Genomic DNA, 12,756 nt, shown 5'->3' on the forward strand with positions numbered 1-12,756 from the left:
AACTGCATCATGACTGTGCGGTCACATCTTCATCCAGGGCCATATCTCATCTTGCACCAGCAGGAATGTCCCAGTTTTGGCCAGAAGTTAATCACTTTCTTTGCAGGACTGCTTTAAAGTGATTTAGCTCCCTGGCCTGTCTCACCTTGCAATTGCTCAAGTGTCCAAGTCAGCACAAGGAAAGAGTAGGAGTCTGCACTGGAGCTGAAGAGGAAGGTGAGGGAAGTTAGGGCTGTTTCAGCCAGTTTAGATTGGCTTAAGTTGTTCTGCAGCTGCATCCTGCCCGGAAATCTTGCCATTATCCTCCAGAACCAATTCCTGCTCTGTATGTATAAAATGAAATGGGTGATGCAAAAAAGGTGACTTGAACTACTTTGTGAAGTGAGTATCTACCAGCCAATATGGCAAAGACAATAAAATAAATCAAACTCTCTTGGAAAACTCCACAGTGTATTTGAATGTTTAATTACATTCCAATCTGCCAAAGTTCAGAAAGCTAATTTTGGATTTGAAGATATCACAGGAAGGTCTTCCTGCTTACATCTCCCAGTAGCAAACAGGTAGAACCACAAGAGCAAGTCCCTAAGTACACTGCTTCACACATTTTTAGATTAGGCCTCCCTTGTTTTGTGTAACAATTTAAATCATTATCTGCTTCCCTCAGATAAATATCTGGCCTATCCCCAAAGTTTAGCAATCCTAGTCTGTTTTACAAATCTCATGCCCTTGTACCTTTGGCTTCAGCATCTCTGACCCTTGTTCCATCCAGCCCAAGCCCTTTCCATGTCCCAGCATTGCCCCAGGTGACAAGTAGGCATCTCGGCTGTCATTGAATGCTTGCCTCTTGTGCTGCTGTCCCTTCTGGCTCCCAGCAAGTGTGATGTTCTTTACAAATTATGCTGCGGGAAGGGAGAGAATTTGAGGCAAAAAGGAGAGTGGGAGGCAAAAGAAAGAGGGAAAGGAGAAAAGGATAAAAAAAAAAAAGTATGAAAAGTTTTATGGAATTTCTCACATTTCCTCCTTCATATCAAAACCTTTTGCACCATTCTGTTTTAGGGCTGCTGCAGTAGTGTGAAAGTATTGTGTGCAGATGAGTGATCTCTCAGTAATCAGTATCAAAACCATTTAGAAATGAGGTGGGATAATAAATGAAACTTGCATTTCACCTATAGGCTTGTCAGTACCAGTACCAGCTGCAAATCCCTAACGTAGAAAATTTTGTGTGGCGTTGCATTTCTAGAATGACACCTATCTGCTTGGCCTTCACGTCTTTAGATGCTAAGATCCCTGCTAGATCCCTGTACGGAATGGCAACCTTAGGCTGAAATGAGAAGGGCAGACAGAGCTGGAAGGAGTAACAGAGAAAGTAGGTGGCACACTTCCCACCGGGGGATTGTTGAAGAAAAATATTCCCAGCCATATTTGCCACAATTCCTACTACACAAGGTTGCTACTATCTGTTTAATCCGCCCAAGCTTGGATGTTAGCTTAATAACTGTTCACTGTGTATTCCATCTGATTGTCCCAAAGCCAGTGTTATACCTTTGTTGGCAGATTGCCTGATATAGCTAGTTAGCCTTTGTCTTTTATCCTGTTTCATATGGGGAATTTACATTGGCATGACAAACAGCTGACCATGCAAACAGTTATTTAGACGTAGGTGTTACCTGTGGTTTCATACCAGTGCATCTTCTTATGATTCAGCTTCAGGTTTTACTTCTGGTCAATATAACTTAAGACAAATAAAACTGCAAGAGAAACATGAGGAATGTTTCTCTATCTTCATGTCTATCCAAATCCAGAAGAGGAAGACTGTAGTGTACAACTGATGAGAAGTCTAAATTAGAAAATGTTTCATATTTTTAACTTTCTGCAAAAGATGTGTATCAATGTATAGGGAATATTATCTTAATATTATCTTAAAGGCAGTGATACCCGGGTGCTAGTGTTAGGTCACTTTACATGTAGATAGATCATTTGTCCCATCTTTCTCTTTTCAATATGTAATGGAAAAGAAGTAATGCCAACTCTGAGGTTTTCTGAAGCATTGCTTTTTTGATCACAGCATATTAATCTCCCTTCAATTGCAGACAAACCAAACAACTTCATTCAGTTTAACAGCACAACATTTAGGGAAGTTTGCAATATAATAACTTCATTTCTTTAATTCTTCATATCATGATTGATCTCTTGTTTATTCCTTATGCTGTTTCCAGATTAGGACAATTATACTGGAGATTAGCTCAAAGGGACCTTTCCGCAGATATATTTGTTTCTTTTGTTGCTGTATTTTAATACATAGTTCTTAACAGAGGTTCCAAAGTTTACTAGCAAAACAGTGATTGTTTTTGTGAGTTTATGTTTTTGTGAGATAAGATTTCTGGGTAAGGCTTTTAGATAAACACCACAGTAAAGACACATGATTGTAATAATACGTTAGACTGACTATACAATTACATAATAGAGTAAATATTATTCAATCTTAAACCAATCCAGTGCTTGGTTGTTTATATGATATGGTTTCAGCCTAAATCCAGCATTAGTCTTTTACTTAGTTTCATCCAATAGTCTATAGATATTGAAAGTAAAATTGTAGAATGCTTATGTACAAAAATGGAATTTTGTAGCATATTTAGTCAGAGGCCTGAGCCACTGGATTTTTTATAAATAAGATAAATATTCCCAAAATAATTGGGAAACTTCGTTAAAGAGTCCTCAAATACTTTTTCCTCTAGCACGTTTTTCTGTAATATACTCTGTAAAAATACCTGCCAGTCATGGGATAAAGTATTTTAACAATGTTTTGTAATGCAGCTGTGGCTTTTATCAATGGCCAAAAAAGTCTCAAAACAGCAAAGCAAAGCTCACATTACTGTTATAGTTTTCAATTTGTGTCTTATGTAACTTATGGAAATGGTATGAGTTTATGCAAAAGTGTAGCTTTTAATGCTCAAAATTAATATGTGTCTTTAATCCTATAGGTTACTTGTATCACTAGGTTGTTTCAGAAATTGAAAACACAAGCTACGAAATTCTTCATGTTAAAATACCTTCTTATATCTTTGAAACAAGTATATTTCCATCAGGAGTATAATTGAATTAGGGAATATACGGAATACATTCTTAAAGCAAGCATGAATCTTCATCTAATCTTCCAAAGGGGTTGTATAACAAATGGGGAAAAAAAAAGCATTCTTGGTTTACCCAATTTTTGGGTAACAGTTGATTCCCAGCACTTGCAATTGAAGTAATTGCATATCAGCTTTCCCCTCTTTAAGGGCATTTGTATGAGAGAGCCAAGATCACATTAGTGGGAAGATCTTGTAAACTTTTTAATTGCAACTTAAAACCGTATATGGAAAGAGTGAGAATTTTTGCTTCTATTTGTCAACCAGTAGGTATCTGTCTTGTAAGACACGCTTATGCTTTATCTTTCCTAGTGTTGTAGTAGGAGTTACGATAATTATGAATTGTTATTTGTATCAGATTGCTTTTAAAGTGTTTATCCTGCAATAGTATTTTACTATTTTACTATGCAGTAGTATGCCTTTAGTCCACTAAATTTTGGAATTTTGTGAGAAACTTGTCTTTGATCATATATCAGTTCTAAGACACTCAGTTCTTGCTTGGTACTGCTTGCTCTTATTTGTAGTTAGTATTACAGTGACATGCAGGATATCAAACAAAACTTAGATTCCTTTTGAGCTGGATGAGTTATAATCCTACCCTTAAGATTTTACATTCTAAATAGAGAAGTCGGACAAATGGTAGAGGGAGAGGTGGCCTAAATTGTTGCTATAGGCCAGTAGTACATGGGTCTTTGATCATTATTAGCATGCTGCACAGTGATTTTTGTTCCATCTTCAGTGTAGCCATTTGAGCTGCAGAAGCAAACATAACAGCAAACATCATAGCAGCCTCTTCTTTTGCAGAGTGTAGAAGTGATGAGGGGGAGTAGATAGAACACTAAACATACTTTGATCTGATATATCAAGCTGACAAAAAAAAAAAAAAAAAGCAGCAGTAATTCAAATTCCTCATTGTGAGGTCTGAAAAGAATGTTAATAGGTCTATGCATAGATTTTGAGCAAACAAAATTTTTGTGTGAAACATTAGGCTATTAATCTGTGCATTTTGCAAAAGGAACTTTAGTTGCATACTGATGTCTGAACAAGGTTATTTTTGTCCTGGTGTGTTTATATGCTAGTGTAGGCTGCTTCATCATATAACATGTCAATGCATAACTCTCCATATCTGGATACTCAGTTCACAGGTACAGATACCAGTATCTAGCAAGACAAGAGAAAGGACTGGTTATATTCCTTTGGTATACCTGGTGGGTATGGATGAATTAATTAAGAGAGTTTTTTTCTCAAAAGTGGCATGCCATTCTGAGACAGCAAAAAGTGTTTGCTCCTGATGACAGTCATTCACATTCCGCTGGATCAGAAGGCGTCCCTGAAGGAATTTTAATTGATCTGCACTTACCCAAAATAAAGCAAAAACACTGCTGTATCCTAGAGATAAAAGCAAAAAAAAAAAAAAAAAAGGAGATACTGGAGTACAGAGTATATGATTTTTAAGGTTTTGTTCCAGATGAAATTTGGGACATGCAGATGCTTATGACCTCCATTTATACATGTTGAACTGGGTTGGAACCCATGGATGAAGTTGCATATTCAGACATATGGAGGGAACTGTCAAAAACCTTCATAAGCAGAACCTTGCTTTGTGGCACCCTGCCCTGGATGCTTTGGAACTGTGGACAAGGGAGAGGAAGGCTACAAAAAAATTGCTTTACAGCAAGACTTTACTACCTCATTTGATTTTTTTTTTTTCTATGGAGTGGCTATTTTGGAAAAGTCAATCAAAAGCATGTAAATACAGAAAACAGTGGGAATTCAGTTTGCAGTTCAAAAGGATCTAACCTGTACATTCAGTATTAGTTAGACTAGACTGTGTTTCTTGTGTGGTGAATCCCATTCCATTCCATTCTGAAATGGATATAAGAATCTCCAGTGAAGGTTCTCTTCCAAAGATAATTCCACTTTTCTCTTTGAAAACTCCTTGCATCAACAGCATCCTTGTGAAGAAGTTTGCAGGTCTGTTACCTGTTTCATGGAGATGTTTCTGCGTATTTTGTTGAACCTGAGCTTTACTAGTCAGTTCTTGCATTCAAATAGGGAAGAGATGATCTCTGTGCAATCTCTCCATCTTCTTCAGGCTGCTGTACTTTGCTGTCATATCATCCCTGAAGTTGTCTATTTTCTAATGTGAATAGTTGTGGTGTACAGAATTGTTCCTCATCCAGAAACTATTCTAAGCCTTTGATCATGTATGTTTTCTTCTCTGAACCTTGTGCTCTTCTCTGCTCTGAGCACCAGAAAAGAGCAGGCTTTTCAAGATGGGGCTTGATGCAGAAGAAGGTGATGTGTTATGTGTTTTTTATTCCTTTCCCAGTAATTTTTAGCATTTGATGTGCTGTATTGGCTGGCAGAGTGGTGATTTACATTTTCATTGAGCTATCCATTCCAAAGCCAAGGTGTCACTTTCTGAGATGCAGTGCAATACAGAGCTGTTTTGCTTAATAGAAAATTCAGATCAGAATTTTTGCCAGTAATGGGTAACCAAGATAGTTTCCATTGAACCTGTGTTCAGCAAATTGTGATTGCCTGCATGAACCCTGCCAAAAGTATGCAAGACTTCTTGGTGTTGCAAAATAACTAATCAATAATAGGAAATTATCTTTCAATTTGTGTACTTAGGCTTTTTAGAGTAACATAATCTTGTTACTGCAAATCCCAGGAGTGGAGTAAGCAACTACACTAGGAGTAGTAACTACTTTTGATGCTTGGTATACAGAAAGATGTAAAATGTGGAATTTCTTCAAAGGTATGCAGTACATAAGTATATAAGAATATGACCCTGTAAAAGTAGTGAAGTGTGTTTCAAAGAAGTGATTGCAATACCTTACCTTAAAACACAATATGGAGGCTTGTATTTACTGTATTTGTTTCCTTTTTTACCTGTAGATAATTTTAAGTGAAAGCTAAGGACCTTTTGTCCTTATTTGCCATAGAAGTGAAAGGCACGTCTGGAAGGAGAACCAGCTTCAGCAAAGAGGAAAAGACTGTTCCTTTCTACAACCCAGCAAGGTGACTAAGTGACTCCAAAGAAATGTAAGTGATTTATAATGGAGCTGCAGTTGTAACTGTCTCTACTGGGGAATTTTGTGCTTTGTACATGGAACACAGTCCCATGTCACTGAAATTTATTGCTTATAGATGTAAAATATGGTTTAGAAAAAGTTTTGCAGAACATCCAGAAAATGCATACTCCTCCTATATTTGTGTGATGGTAATCTATTCTATAATTCTTATTTTTTTTTTTTTCACATATGAAAATTGTTAATGGAAATGAAGTGCGGAAAGAGTCAGAAACATGGTTTTCTACCCTTTTCTACTCATCTAGATCTGAGTTAATTTAGGCATGTGGAAACTAAGCTGCTACATCTCAGTCATGTAAATTTCTGCTAACATTCAGGAGAGAAGCAGGCATCTCCAGAGGCCAACCCATCTCATCCTAAAAGTAATGTAAAGGGAATTTAGTATGACTCCTTCAATAGCTTGAGTCTCTCCACTGACAGATCAGTTTTAGCCAAAGTATTCATTGAACACTTTAACATGGTACAGCTGCATAAGAAGCACTTCCAGATTCTTTTTCCATCCCTGTGTTGCTGTTCTCCCTCATCATGTGTAGCTGTTTACGTGGCTATGTGACAAATAAATCTGGAGAATGGAGCTGGCTGAAAATAACCAATTATTTGTATGGTTTTGTTTTCAGCTGGATTTATCCCAGCCTTCTCACATATGGCTGTCCAAGGGCTGCAACTGGTACAAAGGGTAATGGGGATGGAAATTAGCAGCCAAAAGTGTGGGGGAGGGCACAATAGATTCTTTTGGCAGCTGCTCTAGTTTCTGCAGCTTAAATTGCTTGGTGAGCTGTAATGTCAGGCCTTGTAGAAGTTGTTAGTGCTTCACCATTTCTAAGAGTGGAAAAACTTGAGTGATCCACCTTTATTTATTATCTAATGAAGAACTTAGGTTTTGTTGTGTATTTCACACTGTGATAATGAAGATTTTTTTACATAATTTATAATTTACATTTCAGATCTCCAAAACTAGGAAATGGTCATGAATGTCTAGTAAGTAGATAGATGTCTTGTAGTAATTTATAGTATAGACATGATACTATATAATCTGTATATACATACATAATTCCTGAATCTTGAAAATGCTTGTCTGATTTTGTCAAGCATTATCTATGAGCTGGGTAATATTATATGATTATATGTACTAATTTAGACACCACTTTGCTGAACAACAAATACTGAATAACATTTTATTCTGATATAAAACACTTGATGGAAAGGTGTAAAGAAGACAACCATTAACAGCATGAAGTTTAACAAAGAAACTGCCATGTTCTGTACCTGGGACTGAGTAATGCCAGACAGTTACAAACCGGGAAATGCATGGCTGGACATCAGTTCAGCAGAATGGAATCTGGGGGTGCTGGTTGACAGCAGGCTCAGTATGAACCAGCAGTGTGCCCTGGTAGCCGAGAGGGCAAACCACATCTTTGGGTGCATTAAACACAGCATAGCCAGCCAGTCAAATAAGGTGATTTTCTTGCTATATTTCTTGTTGGTGCAGCCTCACCTTGAATCTTATGGGCTCCACAATGTAACAAGGATGTTAAGGACCTTGAAAGTGTCCAGAGGAGGGCAACAAAGCTGGTAAAAGGGCTGTAGGCCATGTCCTATGAGGAGAGGCTGAGGACACTTGGGTTGTCTAGTCTGGAGAAAAGGATGTTGAGAGGCGACCTCATTGCTTTCTGCAGCTTCCTGAGAAGGGAAATGGAGAGGGAGGTGCCCATCTCTGCTCCCTGGTAATGGATGACAGAATGCGTGAGAACAGCACAAAACTGCACCAGGGGAAGTTTAGACTGGGCATTAGGAAAAATTTGTTTACCATGAGGGTGGCCAAACACTGGAACAGCTTTCCTAGAAAGGTAGTTGATATCCCATGCCTGTCATTTTGGGCGTTTGGACAATGCCCTTATTAATATGCTTTAACTTTTGGTGAGCCCAGAAGTGGTCAGGCAGGTGGACTCAACGACCTTTGAAGGTCCCTTCCAACTGGGCTATTCCATTCTGTTCTGTTCTGTTCTGTTCTGTTCTGTTTTGTTCTATGGGTGACAGGATGAGAAGCAACGGGAACACACAAAATACTGAAAATTTTATTTAAACATAAGAAGATGCTTCTTTTCCGTGAGGGTGGTCAAATACTGGAACAAGTTGCTCAAAGGGGTCGTGGAGACTACACGAGGCTGTGGAGTCTCCATCTTTGATGATACACAAAACCAAGTGGGATATAGCAACAAGCAATCTATTCTAGCTGGCCCTGTTTGAGCAAGGATTTAAATCATTTCCTGAGGTCCCTTACATCATCAGATATTCTATGATTCTGGGAATATTTATAGGTAAGCAAAATCACACAGGTTTTAGTTTGTGATGTACTAAAATTTCTTTTTTTGTATTTTTCCGGTTTTGCTGTATTTAGCACTTTAGGGCTTTACTGAAGTTTTTGTAAAAGATGAGAGATTGTCGAAGTTGAGAGCTTTCTGAAATGTGTTAAATTATATTTAAAGACTTGCAAGTATAACTAAGAAAATCAGATTGAAGTCTGTGAGAGTAATTTTTAGCTGTGAATTAGCACCGCAATTAGAAGGACGGTAACGTGGTGTGGATTTTATGTGTTTAAAAAGCAAAGCTTTTTTATTTGATGCATGGAATGGAAGATACATTTTAATATCATTTTGTGTTTGAAAAAAATAGATAAAAGTAGGGACAAAGCTTTAGAGAAGAGATCTAGTAGTCCACAACAGAAATATCTCTTTCTGAAGTCTAGTCAGAGGCAATTAGGAAAAAGAACTATTTATTTAAATTTATATTTTCTTAAATTTCAGCTTGGATTAGTTTTGCACACATTTCCCATCCACAGTTTTGCTGTAGGCTTTTTGCAAGATCTTCTGTGAGATATATCATTTCTGAGGAAGAGGAAAAAAAAGTCAATTCTAAAAAAAGGTCTAGTAACTCTTGACAGATCTTGAGATCTCAACAAATTAGAGGGCTTGGCAATCAACAACTATATGATGTTCAACAAGATCAAGTGTCAGATTCTCTATCTGGGACAGGGCAACCATAGGTATACAGTTTGAGGATTGAGAGGCTGGAGAGCAGCCCCACAGAAAGGGATCTAGGGGTTCTGGTTGACAGCAAGTTGAATGTGAGCCAGCAGTATGCCCTAGCAGCCAACCATACTCTGGGGTGCACCAAGCACAGCATTGCTAGCAGGTCAAGGGAAGTGACTGTCCTACTCTACTCTGAGCTGGTGCAGGTTCACCAGCTTTATTGTGTGCAGTTTTGGGCAACACAATATAAGAAGGACATAAAACACCAGACAGTGTCCAAATGAAGCCTACAAAGATGGTGAAAGGTCTAGAAGGCAAGACGCATGAGGAGCAGCTGAGGTCCCTTGGTTTGTTTAGCCCAGAGAAGAGGAGACTGAGGGGAGGCCTCATGGCGGCCTGCAGCTGCCTCATGAGGGGAGTGGATGGGCAGGCGCTGAGCTCTGCTCTCTGGGGACAGTGACAGGACCTGAGGGAACGGCATGGAGCTGGGACAGAGGAGGGTCAGGCTGGGGGTTAGGGAAAGGTTCTGCACCCAGAGGGTGGTCAGGCACTGGGACAGGCTCCCCAGGACAGTAGTCATGGCACCGAGCCTGCAGTTCACGAAGTGTTTGGACAACACTCTCAGGCATAGGGTCGGATTTTTGGGGAGTCCTGTATGGAGCCAGGAGTTGGACTTGATGATTCTTGTGGGGGCCTTGACAACTGAGGATATTCTGTGATTCTATGAATTCTATGAACACTTTTCTTTGATTTTGAGGAAGGGCTTGAAATTCAAGAGCAAAGCTTCAATGGTTTATAAGATGTGCCTTTTGCAATGCCTCCGAATGTCTATCATTGAAGTATTGCATTGAATTATAAGCTTTTGCAAATTGGTGCTTACTCATAATCAGAAGAGGCATATTACTTTGTCAGCATATTCTCAAAATACACTGTATTCTTAAGCTTCTAGAAATGATTGAGTCTGTCCCGGAGTGGAGATCAAACGCTATATGACATTTCAAATGTACAGATCCCATGTTATTTTCACAAAAGGGACTTGTTTTTTGCATTTTTCTGGGACAGCATATTTTTATTTTTATGCTTATTAAGAATTCTTTCTGTATCTTGTGCTTATTTTGCCCATATACTCTTTGAGAATGATATCAAGAGTGGAATTATTTTTTCCCAATTTTAGCCATCTAGGAAGCTTGGTGTTCCAAGTCTGAGCTAGTCACTGTAGATATCTTTAGGCAATGAAGATGGATGCTTCAAGAGGAGAGTCACCCAGCCTCGTTTTATGTCTGTGTTAAGATGAGAAGAATCCACCTTTGGAGATGGCTGTTGACAATGACATATATGGGAATGACAATGACAATAATGGAAGCTTAAGGTGATAAGCACATATTTAGACATCTAACTTTTCTATGAAAAGTTAAGGCAGATCAATTCCATCTCTTGTGATGGAATATGAGAGTTAAGAGGTGGGAATGTTAACACTGACGTTGACAAAAATATCCCACTTTCAGGTGACTAAACAAAATTATTTCTGAAATGATGTGTTTCTTTGTGTATTTCAGTGTTATATAAAAGATTATTAATAGGACATTTTCCATGTTGCTTAGATGTTGTACACAACCATTAAGAAAAAGTTCTTCAAATACCTTTTTAATATTAACTATGAAATACCAATAGATTTTTCATTTTCTTCTTCCTATATCTTGTCTCTAGGTTGAGAGATGCAAATGTTTTAATTCTCTCTTGTTACCTAATTTCAAGTAAGATACTAAAAGTGAGGTATCATGAGATTCTAAAATTGTCCACTTAATATTGCTTATGATACAAGACTGACTTTAAAATCTGGTGGTAATAGAACAGTTGAAAAAATGCTTTAAAATGATTTTTAGGTGGAAGTAACTAGGTGACTTTCTTCAATTGGAAAAAGATTGCTCTATTATCAACTCATATTGATAATTTGTTCTATTAAATACGATTGTGGTTAAATGATGTTTTCCATTTGTATAGAAGTATTATGTGTTTCTTTAGTAATTCAGAATGCTGTCTATATTTGACTGATGGTAATTACGTCTCCCAACATATTATATTAACGTATGGTGAAGTTGGTAACCTTTATTGGTTTGACTATTCATGAATCAGGGCTGTATGTGAGAAGAACTTTCTTGCAGTGGAAGAGTTGAATGGTTTAAAAGGTGTTAGAAAGAATATAAAAAGTTCTGATTTTCACTTTAGTTAGAATATATGCATGCAATAAAGAAATTCTAGCATAACTTATAAGTAGATGTCTTTTTGTACCATTACCATGTAACTGAATGATTACCTTGGACAGCTGTACTTATATGAATTATTTCATACATGTGATGTTTTTGACATCACTGTTAGGGAACTACAGACAACAGAAGAACATGCTTCAAAGATGACATTAGTATTATGCTTGTCCCATTGTGGGAGAAATAACACAATTGCTTGAAGTAAGCAGTATTACTGTGCTTTCATTTATGGCTGATTAATTAGCCTCATTGGGGTGTGTAAAATTTTTCTTTCAATCTTAATTTTCTTTTGAATATTTCTTTTTGTATCTGGGTTGTTTCTTTCATTTTGTTTTCCATCTTTTTTTTTTTTTTTTTAATTTGAAATGTGGTACATTTAGTAACTCTTGCATAGTAGCAGACTGTATGTGTAATATTGTAAACCTACAGAGAATTTCTGATTCTGGGAATCTTCATACAGTCTAAAGGAAGGAATTTTGTTTGTTTGTTATTATTAGATTTTTAAAAAATACTGGCAAATTGGCCTAAAGAAAGTTGCTCAGAGATGCAGAAGCAACCTCATATCAATTCTTTTAACATATTTTCTTTAATTCATATACTCAAAATAACAGTTACAAGTGCGTGTATCTCAGTATCAGTAAGCCATGTGCTGTAAACATGGTCAAAATATTTTCCTTAGAAATACAATCATATCAGTACTTGCTGGCCAAGATTGTTACTGGTAAATAGGCAGAATTTTACTGAAGCTGACAAGCTGTCCCTTTATGTAGTTGATACAAGTTTTACAGGCTTCATTTTTTTTTTCCCACGATTGTCTGGTTTTATTTGAGTTGGATTTGTAATATTCCTATCCTTCTGCTACCTTAAGAATGTTTAGTTTCGAATGGCATTTTATGCATTATCACAAAAATCCACCAAAAAGACCCTAGTTCTGAGAAAACAAAAAGGGCAGTTCAGCCAAGGTACCACTAAACAGAGTATGTTTGAGTAGTGAAGAACTGTGCATATTTGTATTGAACTATAAATTTTATTTCATGATTGACATTTTGTCCTGATCCCATTACAGAGTTCAGACTGAGTAGATCCTACATGCTGGGAATGTCTGGGTCCAGTGGGTAGACACCTGACCAGTATCCATTAAAAAAAGTCATTAACAACTGAAATGAAAGAGGGTTGTGCTTAGTGGTGCAGTCTAGTTGGAGGCCTGTAGCTAGAGGTGTCCCCCAGGGGTCAGTAC

At 37.5% G+C, this 12,756-nt stretch overlaps 1 protein-coding gene across 9 annotated transcripts in view; it reads left to right on the forward strand.

Annotated features, from left to right (window-relative positions):
• The window catches only part of FOXP2 (forkhead box P2), a 429,442-nt gene that overhangs the window by 57,010 nt on the left and 359,676 nt on the right, over nucleotides 1-12,756 (forward strand). For 7 of the 9 annotated variants that reach the window (XM_084518453.1, XM_084518456.1, XM_084518460.1 and 4 more), the window contains exon 2: nucleotides 6,033-6,179. The exons of 1 other annotated variant lie outside the window; for it this stretch is intronic. The gene's annotated coding sequence lies outside the window, so the exon portion shown is untranslated. The remainder of the gene's footprint in view (nucleotides 1-6,032; nucleotides 6,180-12,756) is intronic. One more of the 9 variants, XM_084518454.1, reaches the window with a different exon arrangement.

This window comes from Aythya ferina (assembly GCF_964211825.1).
Source record: "Aythya ferina genome assembly, chromosome: 1".
Classification (NCBI taxonomy): Eukaryota; Metazoa; Chordata; class Aves; order Anseriformes; family Anatidae; genus Aythya; species Aythya ferina.